The sequence below is a fragment of the Mus musculus genome, chromosome 1, assembly GCF_000001635.26.
Source record: "Mus musculus strain C57BL/6J chromosome 1, GRCm38.p6 C57BL/6J".
Lineage (NCBI taxonomy): Eukaryota > Metazoa > Chordata > Mammalia > Rodentia > Muridae > Mus > Mus musculus.
Genome location: NC_000067.6, coordinates 56,133,422 through 56,155,889, shown reverse-complemented (window position 1 = coordinate 56,155,889; position 22,468 = coordinate 56,133,422).

The window sequence follows — 22,468 nt, the reverse complement described above, 5'->3', positions numbered from 1 at the left end:
CTTTTGATACATATGCAGCTAGAGTCAAGAGCTCCTGGGTGCAACATTATGAACTATCCAAATAGATTTTTAAAACTGGTAAAAACAAACTACAGAGAATGATTTCTTATCTGATTTGAATGATCAAATACCAAAAGGTACCTTTCCCAGCCTAGTACACTTAATTATTGTTTCTACTGTTATTTGTAAATCATTATTTCAAGAATAAGCAAATGTTCATATGTATTTTATTATTATAACAAAGCAAAGTCCTAGCGAAGTTATAATAGAGTAGAAACTTTCTGATCATTGCATGTTTTGTGAGCTTATTCCTAATTCTTCACACAGTTAACTATCTAAGTCAGAGTTTCTAATGCTGCATCCAGGACTGAGAGGAAATCCTAAGAAATACATAGGATACTTTCACTATCATCGCTGTTCTCACTCTGCTGGGCTCTAATCTAAGAGTGCTCTGGATCTAATGTGTCTAGTCACTACAATGGTACTATGAGATGCTCACAGTTGTCAGATTAAGAGGTGAGCAAATGGACACATAGAACGATTAAAGGATTCACAACTTGCAAGCAACAAAGGTGACTCACATAGGAAACACCCTTGTTTCAGAGACTATTCATACTTCTCTCTTGAAAAATGATACATAAACAACATTTCAAATTCAATGGAATACCAAATCAAGCTATATATAGTGTAAGAATTGATATGTGTACAAATATAGCTGGAATCAAAATGTATAGCCCTAAGAGAATCTATGCATCACCCATACATATGCATGTAGATCTGTATAGATTCATATTTTGAACATTTTCTACAAGAACTCTTATGTTTTATTAAATATATACTTATAAATCTTTTATACTTGTAGGAAATTATAATAAATAACACAGAGAACCTGTAGTCTCTTCACTTAATTGTAACCAATAGTAATATATGTACTATAAATTATATATATACATATATACAATGTATATATATATGTGTGTGTATATATATGTATATATATATAATGTATATATATATAGAGAGAGAGAGAAAGAGAGAGAGAGAGAGAACATTCCTTCACTACAAGCACCTCTTTGTTACATTCTAGTCTCACTTTGCCTCCTTCCCTGTCCTTAACTCTAGAAAACTAATTTGTTTCTAGATTTTGTGTCAAGTCAATATTCATAAACTGATTTATTTCTATAAATACTTGTCCTCATATTTTGTAGTCCAAAGAGTTGACTACTGACATTCTTGATTGTAGATGCCACATCACATAACATGGACCATGTAAAAAGCCACAGCAGAACGAGGACATCGGAAGTGGTTTCTTTCTCCTTCTTCTATGTCACCTTCCTTTCTACATTAGCTTAAGATTTTGACAGTTTTGATATTTATAGTTTTGAACCACTTTTCCCTTTTAGATTTCACATTCTAAAGTCTTAATAAATTTTCCTTCTTCTTTACAGGGTCCTTTGTCAGTCAAGAAAGCATAAATGATACAAGAATATCCAACAGAATCTCATCCATCCATAAAAGAACCTTGATTACTAAAATTTCTCTACAGTTCTATCTAATAGTCTTTGATTATTGATTATAGTTTTTGATTTATGATTTTAAATCAACTTATTTATCATATAGAATATGACCAGATATTATGGATAGAAAACCAGAAGAGTCATTAGTGTTCACTGTGCATATTGGAGCCATATGTACCTATTTTATACTTCGCTGCCTTTTCTGAAATGTATATAATAGAAATTAAATACTATCTAAAATAGCATGAATGATTTTCCCTTTTCCATTCCTAAAGATTTACTAAAATCAAAGAAAAAGACAGATACAAGGTGTCTTTGTTTAGAGTTCTGTTTGACTCTCTTTATCTTCTTTCTCTCTCGCTCTATGTTATGCTTTTTTGCTATCTCTCTGTGTATGCATGTGTGTGTTTGTGTATATATGTTATTGGTGTGTGTGTGTGTGTGTGTGTGTGTGTGTGTGTGTGTGTGTATGTGTTTGTACATGCATGCACTGTGTGCTTTCATGTCTTTCAATGTATTATGTTCTAACTACTATGGAAATATATAGTAGGACATGTTTTTTTTTATTGGAAAAGCACTTTTTTAATTAGATATTTTCTTCATTTACATTTCCAGTGCTATCCTAAAAATCCCCCATGCCCTCCCCCTCCACTTCCCCCCCCCTACTCACACTTCTTGACCCTGGCATTCCCCTGTACTGAGGCATATAAAGTTTGCACGACTAATGGGCCTCTCTTTCCACTGATGGCCATCTTCTGATTCATATGCAGCTAGAGACACAAGCTCTGGGGGTACTGGTTAATTCATATTGTTGTTCCGCCTATAGGGTTGCAGATCCCTTTAGTTCCTTGGGTACTTTCTCTAGCTCCTCCATTGGGGGCCCTGTGATTCATCCAATAGCTGACTGTGAGCATCCACTTCTGTGTTTGCTAGGACGCAGCATAGTCTCACAAGAGACAGCTATATCAGGGTCCTTTCAGCAAAATCTTGCTAGTGTATGCAATGGTGTCAGCGTTTGGAAGCTGATTATGGGATGGATCACCCAGATATGATGGCAGTCTCTAGATGGTCCATCTGACATGCTTAACACAAAAATGTCTCTAATTTTTTAATGATAAGCTAGCAAAAATTACCTTGATTCTCAAAAGTTGTTTTTCACACATAATCCTTCTGAAAGATGTTAATAAATTAAGCTTTATTGAAAGTATTTAAGTGATGACATAACATACAGAGTAACACTAGTCTGATCAGGCAGAGTTGAGAAACAAATCTGATCTCTCTAAATTTGTTTATGTTAAAGACAAAAACCATCCAAATGCCTTTCATTTCAACTTAATTTTAAAGCCGTTTGTTTGTTTGTTTGTTTGTTTGTTTGTTTTTGGTTTTGGTTTTTTTTTCTACCCTTTAGCTCTGTGCTTTACAAATACACTTTCTCTAGACTGGCCGGCCACCAGAGGTTTTTGGGAAGCTCAAGAAGACTCACTTATTACACAATGGGCTCCTCAAAAGAGGTATCCTGTCATCCAAGTACTAACCCTTCTCCTGGGACCAGCAGTCTGGACACAACGCTTCTCAGGGCTCACCTCCTTCCTTCCTTGGTGCAAGCATTTGGAACATCCACATGGCATTAAAGCGCAGAGTAAATGCTTCCCCTTTTCTTCAAAGGCAATTTGTGTGCATGTGTACATGTATGCACATGTGAGTGCATGAGTGTGTGTGTATGTGTAGTACAAGTATGCATGGGTGTGCATATGTGTGTGCATGTGTTTGTGCATATGCATGTGTGCTTGTGTGTGTGTGTGTGTGTGTGTGTGTGTGTATTTCTCCAGTCTCTATGATACAAAGGCACCATTTGAAATATATACAGACATTTCGTTCTTTAAATCTGGATGTTGACATATGCCAATTTTGCTGATTTGTTAACTTGCTTCTGCTGCCTTGGTATTTTAATAATTATTTTTGTATGAAGTTGGAAGGAAAGTAACTTTCCTTTTATCTGAGCTTTAGCTGCTAGCAAGGAGATTGTAACTTAAGTTTCAATAATTTATTGGGCACATTTGATTCAAGTTCATTTAAACCTTCTCATGCATCCTTCCTCTTTATTTGAACAATTTAACTTTACAGTTGATTTTTTTCACACATTTCTGTTTTTTAATTTTTGCCTCTGTAATAAGTATGCTATAAAGGGACATAAATGGAAATAGATCCAGTCCCAGTGGACTGACCTGGCTACTTCAGCAGACAGGTGAAATCTGCCTCCATAGGAGATTACCAAACACAGTTCTTACGCTAACTAGAATTAAGCAGCAGCCAATCAGATGGAAAAAAAAATGAAACATGGGCTTTAGAATTGTCTTACTGGGCAAAGGTGCCTGCTCCTGAGTCTGCTCACCTGAGCTTAATCCCTAGGACTCAGGAGTCTGGTGTGAGAACCAACTCATGCAGGGTGTCCTCTGACCTCCACATACCCACTGTGATACACATGTGCTCCACCCCCTATAGGCAAACACACACACACCCCACAAATGTGGTATTTGAAACAATAGGAAGACTGTAAATAATACAGTCTAAGAACCTGTTAAGTTACTCACTTGCTTAACTTACACAACTGGCAGTGGTTAGACACGTATCAATCTCATATAATGCAAAACTTTTTTCCTCTATACCAAACATAAGCTATCCTAGCACTGGGATCACTGTCCGGTCCCTTGGACCCCTGTCTCTTGCTCTTGTCCAGAGGCAACTGAGTCATTGAAAGTTCTGTAAAAGTTAACTTAGAAAATATGAAATATAAAGAAGTGTGTGTGCATGTGTGTATACATTAACACAGACACATTTTAGCATCTTCTGAAAAATGTCTATTCATCAAAATGTATCCCATTGGAAATAGTTGATGCAGACTAATTTCTCTCTTCTGTTGACTTGTCTAACTAACTATTAAGTGGCATAATACTTGCCTGCAATGTAGCTATCTTTATTATGAGTGACATAATTATCATAATTCTCACTTTTAGAAGCCCTCTGTCTGAGAGCCTTTTCCCCCTTTGTGAGAATTAAAACAGTCACTTCGCTCCATGCTCTACTGAGATGACTGACAATTGATGAAAACATACCAAGCTCCCACAAATAATTTTAATTTCCATCCAAAATAAAAATGTGTTAATTCCTCGTGCCTATAACAAAAATGTTTTCATAATGATACTGTTTACACAGATTTAATCAGTTGTGTCACTGGGGCACAGCAAAAACATCAATGTGACCTGCTGAGATTTCGCACCAGATTGCGGTTTACAATCAAGGCAGCAGAGCCACTGAAGTGCACAGCTCTCACCCTAGTTACTAATTGATCAGGTCCAAAGAGGTCTCCATAAAAGGAAAAAAAAATCAGTTGTGCACTCCATAAATCTGAAAACCTCTTCTGTTTTTTTTTTTTTTTTTAAATGGAAAGTTGAGCGAGGTGCTGGATCCTGTGTGATACCTATCTTGTACATACAACCTTCAAATACCACTGGGTACTTGTTTAGCTCCACTCTCTTTGGAAATGTTCTGAATACCAAATTTCACACTATGGCAGTATCCCAGAATCATTAAAATGTCAGTGTGCTGCTTTCTGTACAAAGCAAGTGAGTGGCTGGCTTTTGTGAGTTTCTGTACCTGTATAAGTTATTTTTTCTTCTATACTGAATTCATAGAGTGGAGGGTTATATTATGTAAATGTATTTAAGAATATTTTTGCAAATATGAAAAATAACAATCAGTACAATTCAGTTCAGTTTAATTTCTACATAACTTCATCGAATAGACAATACATTTAATCCCCTTAACATGGGTCTCTGATCATAGAAGCCTGGCAAAGTGCTCACTTTGATGAAAGAAAGACAGAGACAGAGACAGAGACAGAGACAGAGACAGAGACAGAGACAAAAAGAGAGAGACAGAGAGAGATAGAAAGGCAGAGAGAGGGGGAGAGAGAGGACAGAGACAGACAGAGACAGGAAGTGACAGAGAAAGACAAAGAATGGATGCATGAATAAATTAACGAATGAATGAATGAATGATTGGTCAAATTGTTTATTCTAGCCACCTTTAGAAAATGAGTCTGATGTACACTTTTCTTCCTCACCTGAGTGACTCCTTTATGAACAGCATTCACTTTGAAGTAAATGCTGGATGTGGGCCTTGAGAGGCTCCTTTGAAGGGAAGGAAGAAGTAAGACAGGCTTCTGGTTGTTCAGTCCTGCACAGAACAGTCTACACAAGTGAAAATCAGGATTTCTTGGAACTTTTGCATTATCTACATGCTATTCTGTGTAGACAGCCCTATGAGGGCTTCAGACATAAAAGTGGGCATATTAGTACATTATATGTACGTGCATGCATGTGTGTGTGTGCATGCCCGCACGTGTGTGTGTGCGTGTGTGTGTGTGTGTGTGTGTGTGTGTGTAACAAAAATAACTTGAGATGATAAGCTGACCCGTTTGTGCTTGTGAGTGGTTTCTGGAAACTGTCATGAAGTAGAGTAACACACTATAGATTATGTTTTTGTGGAGAGATGATACAGTTACTGGTTTTACATTTTTAACCAAGAAGCATATCATAGTAGCCATAGCCATGACAGAAATAGACTCTAAACTAAAAATGTAACAGCTACAAGCCACTTTTAGAATTAAAGTAAGTTACTTATGCTTCAAGTCCTAAATGTACAGTGTACATCAGATAGAGACGTGCTCATGGAATCTGACGGCATTTTTTCCAGCTCTCCTTTGCCCATAAGTGTAGATAATCGGAAGCAAGTCTGCACTGCTCTATAAATTTAGCACATTGAAGTAGGGAACTTTTAAGTTTCCCAAAAGTTACAACCTATTGCAAACACACTGAAGCTCTCATGTGTTTAAGAACTGCCTGCTGGGTAGATGGCTCAGTTGGTACAGTACTTGCTGTGGGGCAATAACCCAGATGCCCAGCATACATGTCAAGCTCATGTGTGGTGGCACATGGCTGCAGACCCAGCACTGGGGAAGAGATGGAGACAGGTGGATGCTGTAGCCTTGCCAGTCAGCCATTTTAGCCAAATTTCTGAGACTCTTCAGTGAGAGGGATCACCCTCACACATGCAAGTAAAGAATACCAAGGAGCACACATGGCATTGACTTCTGGCCTCCTCCAAATACATATGAACCACCCCCACATTTATGTGCACATATACAAAGAACATAACAATGAAATATATCTGAACATAACTATTCTGTTTGCTGAATATCAACATTTGAAAATATTAAACTCATGTTCTATAAATATCATGGAAATATTGATAATTTTTCTCACTGTACTTCAAGTTAGTTGAAAGAGTTTTTGCTATTTTGAAATTTTAAAATATACTTACTGAAAATATAATTTCTCTCCTAGAAACACTGATAATCTTTTTTTAAGTAAACTGATTGCTACACACTGTACACAGATATAGAATGTGTTTTAAATGCTCTCTCACTATGTCAGGTGGTTTCATTTTAGGGCTTTTGAATATATTTCTTAATGATATATTTAAAATATTTTATGCTATTTTATTATGTTTAACTCCCAAAGAATATTTTGTAGGTTTTGAAACAATTTAGGATTCAACATTAGATATAAGATCCTCAATTATGGATAGCATTAAATAATCACTAGTGATATTTTTGGGGTATAAATATAAAAGTTAAACAAATTTTTATGTATTATTTGATTCTCAAAATACTCGATATTATTAATATATTTGTTGTATAAAATGCATGTAAGTAATAAAAAATAATTTAAAAATTCCAAGGACCACACATGGCATTAACTTCTGGCTTCCTCCAAGCACACGTGAACCACCCACACATTCGTGTGCATACACACAAAGAACATGTATACACACAAAGAAGAAGTCTCTGTCTACAGCAAGCATCAATTCTCTGTTGAATGTCTGGCAGTTGTGTTTATTTTCTTAGCATAGGGAGGAGCTGAACAGAATCCAGAGCAACTGAAAAAGAGCAAACGCCTGAGCCAGTGCTTTCTTCTCCTATAGATCACCTCATCTCCAGTAAACAGATATGTGTGCAGATGATAATGGGTCTTAAACTTAAGTGATAATTCGTATCTTATTCACTGTGAGTTGATTGAAGTGAGATGTGCATCCTAGCCATTCTCCTCACATCTTTGCAGCTCTAGGAAGGTTTTTCTCAGCTCATGCTCATCTCAGAGAAGGAAGAGTTAAGAGGCAGCAATAGAGAGAGATTAGTTGGTACAGTGCTTGCTGTTTAAGCATGTGGACTCAAATTCAGAACTGAGGGCCCACATCAAAATGCCAGCCATGATGACATGCACTCATAATCCCTGTACTGGGAACTCAATGACTCCACAGGGCTCACAGAACAGTCACCCTACCCTGCTTAGTCTATTGTCTCAAAATAAAGTGGCCAGTGCCGGAGGAACAGCACCTACTACCTTCTGTCTTCCATATGCATGTTCATGAATACACACACACACACACACACACGCACACACACACACACATGCGTGCACACACATACACACATGCATACATACCTGCATGCACACATGTATGAAACAAATAAACAGACATCTGATAATCAAGAGAATCTGAGCTAGGGTCTATCCCCATATTAATTTTCCAGAATTACCTTAAGAAAGAACATTAAAAAATAAAACCTAATAGTTATTGTTTTGGGGCATTCAACATAATTTTTCTTGTTACTATTATTGATCATGATTTAAGGAGAAAGGCCTTCATTATTTTTCTCAGAAAACCATGATGATATCTCCTCAGTGCATTCAAAGCTACAGCAAAGGTTAAATTCAGAACAAGCAGTGTTAACCAAAACACAACTCAACTTAGAATAAATTCCTGTGTTAGTTTTCTTGTTTGATGGTTTCTTGAATGACTAAGAGCCCATCACCACTTGGAGTTATTCAGGTAAAGAGAGAAGACACCGTATGGATCCTCCCACTGATGCTTTTATGAGAATTGTATCCCCAAATAAGATTTTTAATAATCTTAATATAAAATATAGATCATTAATCAACAACTACTAGACCTGTTTTTGCCTGGACTCTGAGCTAATGGTCATACCCATGAGATGGCATGCTAAACATCTGCTCAAGATCATCCATTAGCCTGCATGTGGGCCAGCAAACTCACAAGTACCAGAGATGGAATGGGTTAATATGCATTAAACATTCTATTCAGTAATTTCTGTGGGACAAATGACTATAGATTCTTATGCTCCGTACATTGCTGTTCTTTCTGTCTTTCTCTCTGTGTCTTTGTGTCTCTGTCTATCTATCTATCTATCTATCTATCTATCTATCTATCCATCTATCTATTTCTCAATCACTCTTATCTTTCAAACTTTAAAACTGAAGTAAGGTCATTGGATAAGTGATTACTTCTATTCTAAAATAAAAATACTCTTTTGGAATTTTATAGTAAGGTCACTTCCCCAAATAATTGCCCTTTCCAGAGTATTTTCACAGTAAAATTCTAAAGGAATATTTTCCTAAGTTTCATTTATTAACAGTATGACAACACCAGATGCAAAAGTTTGAAATTATGTACTTGATAATAAAATGCCTTTATACATGAATATTGACAATTATTTAGAATTTCTTATATTTTTCATCCTAAATATTTTCTTCAAATATTAAAATGTTATGATACATAAAGCATATTTAAATTGCAAGACATTAAAATCATATTCACCATCATAAAATGTTATAAATTGATTAACCAAATTTTAGTTCCCTTTGTATCTCCATGAGTACTACATGCATGTAGCACACGAGCAAGCAAAGTTCTATACACATAATTAAACATGTGCATGACGGCACTCCCAGGAGAACTCAAGTGCTGACATGTGTAAACAGCAGAGCTTGGAGAAAGGAAACTATATCTTCAAAAGTGTGGTAGATTTGAATCCAAGGACCAATGCAGAAACTGTTGACTCATTCATGAATGCATGAAACAAGAATGTGATAAAGATATCTTCAAGACTGCCTTTAATATTCTAGTCAAAGCCAAGGCAAAAGATGACAGAAATAGATATAAAATGGAGCAAATGAATCACACAGGCTCTCGTTCTCTGTCTCTGTTTCCCTGTGTGTTCCTTCCTACTTATGTGTATAGAAGTTTGCCTGCCTATAGATCTGTGTGCTACATGCCTTTAGTACCCATGGAGGCCAGAAGAGTCTGTGGGATATTCTCAGACTAGAGTTAAAGATGGTTGTTAGCTACCATGTGGGTGCTGGAGATTGAACCCCATTACTCAGGATGAACAACTAGTGCTCTTAAGCCGTTTGCTCAATCCCCTCAACCAAAACTTTAATGAACAGAAGGGAAGTTCACGTCATTCTGAACACGTACAAACATTCTTAAGCACGTATCATGAAAAGAATGGTTGGCATGCTTTAGTTCCTCCAATACCCCCAAAAAAGAAAGATTAGAAACTATTGTAAAATATTGTTTGCCAATGTAAAAAAGGCATATTTCACATATGTGATGAACCCTGCTGTCTGGCCTTTTTTATATAGAAGGCCTTTTGTTCTTAGAGGATGGTTTTAAAAAATTAAAAGGAAATTCTATTGAATGAAGGAAAAAGAACTAAGAGAGAGGAGGAAAAAATACATAGGTGATATTCTATACTTTCTGAGTCCTGAGTGGCATTTGGCTAACTGCAGAGGCATAGCCTCACATATGTAAGAAAAATCATATATGTACAGAAAGCCACACAGCAACACAGCATAAATATATCATCATCTCTCTTCATCAAAATACTACTCTCTCATTGAATTAAGTTTGCATAGAATAGTCCTTAAGACATCCTTCCCTTATAGTCATTGTCAATCAGAAATCTCCCTAAAGGTGTTTGATCTTTTCAAGGTAAGTCGATGTTGTGACTCTGAGCACAGAAAGTTACATTGAATTCCATGTCCCGTTACTTACATCAGTTTTTAAACCAATGCATTGATTAGGTTGTCTTTTGCTGTGTCTAACTCTGAAACCATAAGCATAGCATTTAATTAGAAAGTAGTACTGATGCATGCTATTGTAGGCCAATCTTAGTTGGTCACACACACCACACACACAGGCAAATAATAATAAAGTTCCGATTGTGAGTTAGTGTTTGTTAGAAGGGAGAGTTTATGATGGATATGAGATGAGGTGGTGACTCTGTCCAGAATTTATCTTATACATTCATGAAACTGTTGAAGATTAAATGAAATTTAAAAAAGAAAAGCATAGTGTAAACTTACTGGATCATTAAAAAATCATTCAATATTTTTTTGACAACTCCTGTTTGACAGCTACACATATTTTCTAAGAGGAGGCCATTTCTCTTTATTTTGTCAAATGTGTAGTTATTCCCATAGCACTGGTGAAGACGAGGTGGGGAGCGAGAGTCTTTAAACTCATCCTACCCCTTAACAACTTAACAGGGAAATTAAATGCACATCTGTAAATAAATGCGTCATTAGATCCTCACCAATTTGTAAGCTTCACTTGGTGTGTGGCTAAAATAATCCCACAAGGAGGACTAAGAAATGTTTGGTTCCAAGCACACACCAAATAGATGAAGATAGGAGATTGATGGGTGGGGACCGGTTATTTAAATGAAAAATTCTGCAGATGCTAGAAATGCCTTTACTACAATTTAGAATGAAAAACTATTTTGCGTGCAGAGCTACCAATGCGTTCATTAACAGAGGAGAGCTCTGGACACATAAAAGGAGCACCGTAAACAACTAATGATGCACTTGAGCAGTAACAGGTTGTCATTAGACCAGCATCTGCTCTCATCAGAGTTAATTATTCAGTTGCTTTGTTTTCCAAGTAGGTGTCTGGTAAAATTTAGCAGAATCTTAATTAAAACACATTTCCAAACTCCTTAGATGCTCATCTCATCTAAAGAAATCAAGACAATTTCCACCATACGCATCAAGCTTCAGCTGAGCTATGAAATGGAAGAAGGAACTCAGCCAATACAACCAGTTAGGTGTTAACTATTGGTATGTCCAGAGCATGCAGAGAGAAACAATTGGTTGTTCCCTCAGAATACAAGGTCAGATAAATAGGATGATAATAAATTTAATTTACTTCAGCCATATAATATGGCAACTGAAATGTAGTATATATGTTTGTGACCCTAAAAACTATAACGCTAAAGTAAATGTATATATTTAAGCTCCAATGAATTATTTAGAACTTAAAATATGTCCTATACATTAAGCCAGGCATGGAAGCACATACCTTTAACCCCAGCACTCAGGAGGCAGTCCAGGGAATCCAGAACAAAATAGTGAAACACTGTCTCAAATCACACACACACACACATGCATACAAATTATATATTACTGATTTTAGTATTTCAAACAACATTTGAAAAATGTAATGTTTTCTAAAGTGGTCACTAGCATATAGTCATGCTAGTGGAGATGCCAGTTAAATTCCTAATATCTATAGAAACACATCAAGTCTTTTCAATGCCAATAGGCCACGAATATAGTCATAACTTAAATACACAGCACTGTCATACAAATATTGATAGAATAAAATGTTTTCTAATTCTTTATTTTGTTTTCATTTCCTAATGTAAAATTTAATGACCAATCAAGAATAATCATTACATGGACCTATAACTTAAGTGATTTAAAAAAAGCTTTATCTGATATGGAATTATTCTATAGCAGTAAATAGAATTTCGCCAAAAAGTGTTACCAACTCTTGCCTCAAACTTTGAAAACAATGACTTCTCTCTGAATCCTCATTGTCTATCACACTGGGGAGAATAAATGACAAGCACCATGGGAACAGATTCCTGGTTTAGTTAATTTAATGTTGCCCTCATTCTGCAACCACATCAGCTAATACTTGAGCCCAGTGGTGTGCTGGGGTGAGGACACATACAGTTGTTAGTTTCACTTATTACTGATATTATCTTTTTTTTTTCCATTTTTTATTAGGTATTTAACTCATTTACATTTCCAATGCTATACCAAAAGTCCCCCATATCCACCCACCCCCACTCCCCTGCCCACCCCCTCCCCCTTTTTGGCCCTGGAATTCCCCTGTACTGGGGCATATAAAGTTTGCAAGTCCAATGGGCCTCTCTTTCCAGTGATGGCCGACTAGGCCATCTTTTGATATATATGCAGCTAGAGTCAAGAGCTCCGGGGTACTGGTTAGCTCATAATGTTGTTCCACCTATAGGGTTGCAGATCCCTTTAGCTCCTTGGCTACTTTCTCTAGCTCCTCCATTGGGAGCCCTATGATCCATCCATTAGCTGACTGTGAGCATCCACTTCTGTGTTTGCTGGGCCCCGGCATAGTCTCACAAGAGACAGCTACATCTGCGTCCTTTCAATAAAATCTTGCTAGTGTATGCAATGGTGTCAGCGTTTGGATGCTGATTATGGGGTGGATCCCTGGCTATGGCAGTCTCTACATGGTCCATCCTTTCATCTCAGCTCCAAACTCCGTCTCTGTAACTCCTTCCATGGGTGTTTTGTTCCCAAATCTAAGGAGGGGCATAGTGTCCACACTTCAGTCTTCATTCTCCTTGAGTTTCATGTGTTTAGCAAATTATATCTTATATCTTGGGTATCCTAGGTTTGGGGCTAATATCCACTTATCAGTGAATACATATTGTGTGAGTTTCTTTGTGAATGTGTTACCTCACTCAGGATGATGCCCTCCAGGTCCATCCATTTGGCTAGGAATTTCATAAATTCATTCTTTTTAATAGCTGAGTAGTACTCCATTGTGTAGATGTACCACATTTTCTGTATCCATTCCTCTGTTGAGGGGCATCTAGGTTCTTTCCAGCTTCTGGCTATTATAAATAAGGCTGCTATGAACATAGTGGAGCATGTGTCCTTCTTACCTGTTGGGGCATCTTCTGGATATATGCCCAGGAGAGGTATTGCTGGATCCTCCGGTAGTACTATGTCCAGTTTTCTGAGGAACCGCCAGACTGATTTCCAGAGTGGTTGTACAAGCCTGCACTCCCACCAACAATGGAGGAGTGTTCCTCTTTCTCCACATCCTCGCCAGCATCTGCTGTCACCTGAATTTTTGATCTTAGCCATTCTGACTGGTGTGAGGTGGAATCTCAGGGTTGTTTTGATTTGCATTTCCCTGATGATTAAGGATGTTGAACATTTTTTCAAGTGCTTCTCTGCCATTCGGTATTCCTCAGGTGAGAATTCTTTGTTCAGTTCTGAGCCCCATTTTTTAATGGGGTTATTTGATTTTCTGAAGTCCACCTTCTTGAGTTCTTTATATATGTTGGATATTAGTCCCCTATCTGATTTAGGATAGGTAAAGATCCTTTCCCAATCTGTTGGTGGTCTTTTTGTCTTATTGACGGTGTCTTTTGCCTTGCAGAAACTTTGGAGTTTCATTAGGTCCCATTTGTCGATTCTCGATCTTACAGCACAAGCCATTGCTGTTCTGTTCAGGAATTTTTCCCCTGTGCCCATATCTTCAAGGCTTTTCCCCACTTTCTCCTCTATAAGTTTCAGTGTCTCTGGTTTTATGTGAAGTTCCTTGATCCACTTAGATTTGACCTTAGTACAAGGAGATAAGTATGGATCGATTCGCATTCTTCTACACGATAACAACCAGTTGTGCCAGCACCAATTGTTGAAAATGCTGTCTTTCTTCCACTGGATGGTTTTAGCTCCCTTGTCGAAGATCAAGTGACCATAGGTGTGTGGGTTCATTTCTGGATCTTCAATTCTATTCCATTGGTCTACTTGTCTGTCTCTATACCAGTACCATGCAGTTTTTATTACAATTGCTCTGTAGTAAAGCTTTAGGTCTGGCATGGTGATTCCGCCAGAAGTTCTTTTATCCTTGAGAAGACTTTTTGCTATCCTAGGTTTTTTGTTATTCCAGACAAATTTGCAAATTTCTCCTTCCAATTCGTTGAAGAATTGAGTTGGAATTTTGATGGGGATTGCATTGAATCTGTAGATTGCTTTTGGCAAGATAGCCATTTTTACAATGTTGATCCTGCCAATCCATGAGCATGGAGATCTTTCCATCTTCTGAGATCTTCTTTAATTTCTTTCTTCAGAGATTTGAAGTTTTTATCATACAGATCTTTCACCTCCTTAGTTAGAGTCACGCCAAGATATTTTATATTATTTGTGACTATTGAGAAGGGTGTTGTTTCCCTAATTTCTTTCTCAGCCTGTTTATTCTTTGTATAGAGAAAGGCCATTGACTTGTTTGAGTTTATTTTATATCCAGCTACTTCACCGAAGCTGTTTATCAGGTTTAGGAGTTCTCTGGTAGAATTTTTAGGGTCACTTATATATACTATCATATCATCTGCAAAAAGTGATATTTTGACTTCCTCTTTTCCAATTTGTATCCCCTTGATCTCCTTTTGTTGTCGAATTGCTCTGGCTAATACTTCAAGTACTATGTTGAAAAGGTAGGGAGAAAGTGGGCAGCCTTGTCTAGTCCCTGATTTTAGTGGGATTGCTTCCAGCTTCTCTCAATATACTTTGATGTTGGCTACTGGTTTGCTGTAGATTGCTTTTATCATGTTTAGGTATGGGCCTTGAATTCCTGATCTTTCCAAAACTTTTATCATGAATGGGTGTTGGATCTTGTCAAATGCTTTTTCTGCATCTAATGAGATGATCATGTGGTTTTTGTCTTTGAGTTTGTTTATATAATGGATTACATTGATGGATTTTCGTATATTAAACCATCCCTGCATCCCTGGAATAAAACCTACTTGGTCAGGATGGATGATTGCTTTAATGTGTTCTTGGATTCGGTTAGCGAGAATTTTATTGAGGATTTTTGCATCGATATTCATAAGAGAAATTGGTCTGAAGTTCTCTATCTTTGTTGGATCTTTCTGTGGTTTAGGTATCAGAGTAATAGTGGCTTCATAAAATGAGTTGGGTAGAGTACCTTCTACTTCTATTTTGTGAAATAGTTTGTGCAGAATTGGAATTAGATCTTCTTTGAAGGTCTGATAGAACTCTGCACTAAACCCATCTGGTCCTGGGCTTTTTTTGGTTGGGAGACTATTAATAACTGCTTCTATTTCTTTAGGTGATATGGGACTGTTTAGATGGTCAACTTGATCCTGATTCAACTTTGGTACCTGGTATCTGTCCAGAAATTTGTCCATTTCGTCCAGGTTTTCCAGTTTTGTTGAGTATAGCCTTTTGTAGAAGGATCTGATGGTGTTTTGGATTTCTTCAGGATCTGTTGTTATGTCTCCCTTTTCATTTCTGATTTTGTTAATTAGGATTTTGTCCCTGTGCCCTTTAGTGAGTCTAGCTAAGGGTTTATCTATCTTGTTGATTTTCTCAAAGAACCAACTCCTCGTTTGGTTAATTCTTTGAATAGTTCTTCTTGTTTCCACTTGGTTGATTTCACCCCTGAGTTTGATTATTTCCTGCCGTCTACTCCTCTTGGGTGAATTTGCTTCCTTTTTTTCTAGGGCTTTTAGATGTGTTGTCAAGCTGCTAGTATGTGCTGTCTCCCGTTTCTTCTTGGAGGCACTCAGCGCTATGAGTTTCCCTCTTAGAAATGCTTTCATTGTGTCCCATAGGTTTGGGTACGTTGTGGCTTCATTTTCATTAAACTCTAAAAAGTCTTTAATTTCTTTCTTTATTCCTTCCTTGACCAAGGTATCATTGAGAAGAGTGTTATTCAGTTTCCACATGAATGTTGGCTTTCCATTATTTATGTTGTTATTGAAGATCAGTCTTAGGCCATGGTGGTCTGATAGGATACATGGGACAATTTCAATATTTTTGTATCTATTGAGGCCTGTTTTGTGACCAATTATATGGTCAATTTTGGAGAAGGTCCCGTGAGGTGCTGAGAAGAAGGTATATCCTTTTGTTTTAGGATAAAATGTTCTGTAGATATCTGTCAGGTCCATTTGTTTCATAACTTCTGTTAGTTTCACTGTGTCCCTGTTTAGTTTCTGTTTCCACGATCTGTCCTTTGAAGAAAGTGGTGTGTTGAAGTCTCCCACTATTATTGTGTGAGGTGCAATGTATGCTTTGAGCTTTACTAAAGTGTCTCTAATGAATGTGGCTGCCCTGGCATTTGGTGCGTAGATATTCAGAATTGAGAGTTCCTCTTGGAGGATTTTACCTTTGATGAGTATGAAGTGTCCCTCCTTGTCTTTTTTGATAACTTTGGGTTGGAAGTCGATTTTATCCGATATTAAAATGGCTACTCCAGCTTGTTTCTTCAGTCCATTTGCTTGGAAAATTGTTTTCCAGCCTTTCACTCTGAGGTAGTGTCTGTCTTTTTCCCTGAGATGGGTTTCCTGTAAGCAGCAGAATGTTGGGTCCTGTTTGTGTAGCCAGTCTGTTAGTCTATGTCTTTTTATTGGGGAATTGAGTCCATTGATATTAAGAGATATTAAGGAAAAGTAATTGTTGCTCCCTTTTATTTTTGTTGTTAGAGTTGGCATTCTGTTCTTGTGGCTGTCTTCTTTTTGGTTTGTTGAATGATTACTTTCTTGGTTGTTCTAGGGCGTGATTTCCGTCCTGGTATTGCTTCTTTTCTGTTATTATCCTTTGAAGGGCTGGATTCGTGGAAAGATATTGTGTGAACTTGGTTTTGTCGTGGAATACTTTGGTTTCTCCATCTATGGTAATTGAGAGTTTGGCCGGGTATAGTAGCCTGGGCTGGCATTTGTGTTCTCTTAGTGTCTGTATAACATCTGTCCAGGCTCTTCTGGCTTTCATAGTCTCTGGTGAAAAGTCTGGTGTAATTCTGATAGGCCTGCCTTTATATGTTACTTGACCTTTCTCCCTTACTGCTTTTAATATTCTATCTTTATTTAGTGCATTTGTTGTTCTGATTATTATGTGTCGGGAGGAATTTCTTTTCTGGTCCAGTCTATTTGGAGTTCTGTATGCTTCTTGTATGATCATGGGCATCTCTTTTTTTATGTTTGGGAAGTTTTCTTCTATTATTTTGTTGAAGATATTAGCTGGCCCTTTAAGTTGAAAATCTTCATTCTCATCAATTCCTATTATCCGTAGGTTTGGTCTTCTCATTGTGTCCTGGATTACCTGGATGTTTTGAGTTAGGATCCTTTTGCATTTTGTATTTTCTTTGACTGTTGTGTCGATGTTCTCTATGGAATCTTCTGCACCTGAGATTCTCTCTTCCATTTCTTGTATTCTGTTGCTGATGCTCGCATCTATGGTTCCAGATCTCTTTCCTAGGGTTTCTATCTCCAGCGTTGCCTCGCTTTGGGTTTTCTTTATTGTGTCTACTTCCCCTTTTAGTTCTAGTATGGTTTTGTTCATTTCCATCACCTGTTTGGCTGTGTTTTCCTGCTTTTCTTTAAGAGCCTGTAACTCTTTAGCAGTGCTCTCCTGTAAATCTTTAAGTGACTTATGAAAGTCCTTCTTGATGTCCTCTATCATCATCATGAGAAATGTTTTTAAATCTGGGTCTAGATTTTCGGTTGTGTTGGGGTGCCCAGGACTAGGTGGGGTGGGAGTGCTGCGTTCTGATGATGGTGAGTGGTCTTGATTTCTGTTAGTAGGATTCTTACGTTTGCCTTTCGCCATCTGGTAATCTCTGAAGCTAGCTGTTTTAGTTGTCACTGTTAAGAGCTTGTTCTTCAGGTGACTCTGTTAGCCTCTATGAGCAGACCTGGAGGGTAGCACTCTCCTTAGTTTCAGTGGGCAGAGTATTCTCTGCAGGCAAGCTCTCTTCTTGCAAGGCAGGTACCCAGATATCTGGTGTTCGAACCAGACTCCTGGCAGAAGTTGTGTTCCACTCACTAGAGGTCTTAGGATCACGTGTGGAATCCTGTGTGGGCCCTTGCGGGTGTCAGGTGACTCAGCTGGCAAGGTAGCCGGGGATCGAGTGGAGTGGAAGGGGTTTGTGCCCCAGATCAAGCCCGGGTAGCCTGCTTCCCTATGTACCGCAGTCTCAAGTTCCACGTGATTGGATTGGGGTAGGCGCTGTGTTCACTCACCAGAGGTCTTAGGGTCCCGTGGGGAGTCCCGTGTGGGCCCTTGCGGGTGTTGGGCAAGACTCTGCTGGCAAGGTAGCCCGGGGCTCGAGTCTCGAGTCGAGCGGAAGGGACTTGTGCCCCAGATCAGGCCCGGGTAGCCTGCTTCCCTATGTACCGCAGTCTCAAGTTCCGCGCGATTGGATTGGGGCAGGCACTGTGGTCCACTCACCAGAGGTCTTAGGGTCCCGTGGGGAGTCCCGTGTGGGCCCTTGCGGGTGTTGGGCAAGACTCTGCTGGCAAGGTAGCCCGGGGCTCGAGTCTCGAGTCGAGCGGAAGGGACCTACTGATATTATCTTATCAGTTCCTTAAGTGTGCAGCGTCCTTTTTAACAGACATCTAATATTACATTTCATAGGATTCTTTTGTAGCAATAAAGATAGTAATGAGTGATTCTGGCATTAATAAAAATACTTAAGAATCAATATATCTCGTGGACTCAAAAGAATATACACAAGATGTCAGCTTCTGTTGCCTCTCCTTACAAATTATTAATGGTATCAACCACTGACACTAGAAGGTATTTTTAGGGTCCCATTGTGTCTTTGCATAATTCCTATTGCTTTAATTACATTTGGTCTGAGCACTGTTCAGAGCTAGGCCATTTGGTTTCTGTTTTCAGTCAGGGTCCATCTCATACTTCACTTGGGCACTTTCTCCGTACTCATTGTTTTCATGAGGACTGCTGCTCTGGGCTTACTAGCTGTACTGAGCAGAGGGTCACTACCTCGCTTCAACGCTACAGTTCTTTCTGTAGCTCTGGTGAAAGCTTTGCTCCTTCTGGGAGGCATACACCATTAGTCAGGTTACAGGCTAAGGCTCTGTAACAGATGGATCCCAAGTAGTAAATTGAGAAAAATGGAATGTTGTTTTGCTCTCATATACCAGGCTAGAAGTGGACAGGCAATCCTGCCTAAAAGTAGACCATGGCTTCAGGAGGTCGTTCAGGCCTCAGCTTACTTCCATCTTTACTAGAAAATGTCTAGGGTACTGTCATCTGTTAAAGTTGACTCATGGTCACTTTTTATTTTTTACCCCTGGGACTGAAGTTAAATAGGAGATGGCATTTTTTTCTTTTCTGCAAGGCTATGCATAACATTTTGGTTCATGATCCACTGGCCTTTTGGATTCACCTAATTGAAATCAACACAGGCTAGCAAACATGGCATAGCAAACTCTGCCTTTGATACTCATGTTCTCGACAACTATAAGAAACACACACACACATTTATGTATGTATGTATGTGGGAAAAGATCTTGGTAAACACCTAGTACAACTAGGGAAAATCAAAGTGAAGCAAGGATCAGGCAGGTTCATCTGATTTTGGTTGCATTGCCTTTTTGTGACCAGAATACACATAATGGGCTCTGCCATTTCAACAATGATTTTATGTTCCCACCATGCAGCCCTGATGATGTAATAGCGTCTATAAGCACTACTGTTTAATGTGAAGGAAAAACCCAGCATGCTTCTGTAGAACTCATCAAAGAGTCTTGTCTGTTATCCTCCCTCTTGGAAGCACAAAGTAACCCTAAATTCAATTTAGTTATGCACTTCTATTTCACATATGTTTTCAAAGAAAAAAAGAAATCCAAGCCAAACAAAAACCAAGTGAAAAGATTAAATAATGTTAAACAATGATGTCCTTATATACAGGGTCTGGAGGTCAGGGTTCTAGGTCACGTTATTGCTTCCTCTTTCCAAGAGTGATTCATGGAGTCCTTATATACACATGTAATGGCTCCAAAATTCAATAATTGGCTACCTAACCTGTGAAAATCAATTCTAGCTTCTATTCAGGGCTTGTTTTCTCCTATAATACCTTGGAATCGTGGTTGTAGGCTCACAACAGTTATTTCTTTAAAAATTAGATGAGATGAATGGTGGATGATTAGAAATACCCTGTTTATATTCAGGTCAGATATAATCCAATATTTCTCAAACATGTCCCACAATGTAGGCAATCAGTTATACATTCAACAGAATAAGCTTTCTCTTCTATTAAAATAAAAGACTCTAAGCAAACAACAGTACTTGTTTTAAGTTCAAGACTGTAGCCACCAGTGGCCATGAGTTACTGGGTTCTTGAAAGGAAAGCTGGAGTTGGATGGGAAAGACAGCAATAGAAATAATGAGCCAAGACAAAGTTCTCTGATCAAGGCACAGTGTTTACTTAGGAGTCTGAGCTTATGAAGTCGGGGGGGGGGGACCCCTCCCCTACTATGCCAGGATCTAGTGGTTGCTTCGTCAGGATCTGTCAGGAAAGCAAGCTCAGCTGTTCAACAGCTATATCCTTTCAAGAAGATGCTGATGTGGCAGACAAAAGACTTTACCTACAAGTTTGGTACATGATGTACTTGAATGAATATGCATTTATAGTGTCCATCTCTATGCTCAATGAATACACTCTAATGATAATTTTTAAATTATATTCTGTTTTCTTAACAAAGACAAGCAATGAAGTCAGGGACACAATGTCACTAATTGCCTTTAACCCATAAATGGATATTATTGATTTGGAGCATAAAGGAAATATTTGTGATCTCCAGTTGCTCATCAGTGGGGAAATAAAGAACACTGAGGAAATATGAAGCATCTACTCCAAGAAACATGGTCCTTCTTAGAAAAGATCATACAGTTTAGTGAACATGGTCTCATAACAGTCAACTATAAGTTAGCAAATTGAAATACAAGGGTTAATGAAGCCATGTGTTTCCTTGTTATCACTTAATTCCACCCCAAAGAGCTCATCTACACAGGGCTATGGATGAGAGGGCAGGCTCACAGGAGTCTGTGAACACAATGCAGGACAACAGCAGCATCATTAAAGTTGGCCTCTGCCTTACATCCAACTCTTCACTGGCTCACTCTTGGAAAGAGGAAGCACTAGTCAATTAAATCATTAAGGCAAAGGATGACTGAGCAAGGCATACTGAAGTGTCACCTCAGCTTCACCAACTCCTGGAGATTGTCACCTAGAATTTGTAAACAAGGTTTATTTTAATGTTGGTTCCTGAAATGGTCTGCCTATGGACTGATACTCTTTAAGGTTTCTCTCTTCCATTCAGTATTTATTATTATAATTCATGAAGGTAGACAAAGATTGGTTTGGGGAGGGACCTGGGTTTAAAAGATAGTTATGATGATTTAAATAAAAATGTGCCCTGAAAATATGCATAATAGGAAACATTATATGAAAAGAGCAAGTTATATTTAGTAAGATATGTATATATACACATAACTATATGCATGCAATAACATTGTGGGGAAAAGAGGCGATGAATTTGAAGGAAAGTAAGGTAGTATATGGAGTGGTTTGGAGGTAGGGAAGGGCGGGCTGAAATGTTGTAATTATATTATAATCCCAAAAGCAATAAAAAAGTGTCCCATAGTCATGGAGAGTTAAATGCTTATCTCCCAGTTGGTGGTTCTACTTGTGGGATTTAGGAGGTATGATCTTGTTGGATGTAGTTTGTCATCGTAAGCAGGCTTTCAAATGTCAAAGGGTCACACCATTGCTTCTCGGTTTTCTATTTTACTTTTTTAGTTCAACATGTGAGGTCCCAACTTCCTGGTTCCTACCACATATGCCACTTGTTGCCATAGTTTCTGTCTAGAATCATAGCTCAAGTAAACTTCTTCTATAAGTTGCTATGGCCATGGTATTTTATCACAGCAATAGGAAAAGATATAAGGCAATAGTCTGCCCTAATCTAGATTTTAATATATAGAAAGAATTCCTATCTCAATTCAGAGCCAAAATAAAAGGCAGCAATACATTGGCTTCTGCCTTTTGTGATTGCTTGCTCTCATTATATACTTGAGGTGACCTATAATTTCTAAGCTTCGTGCCTGCTTTTGAAACCAAGGGGAACATGTAAGTTATGTTTA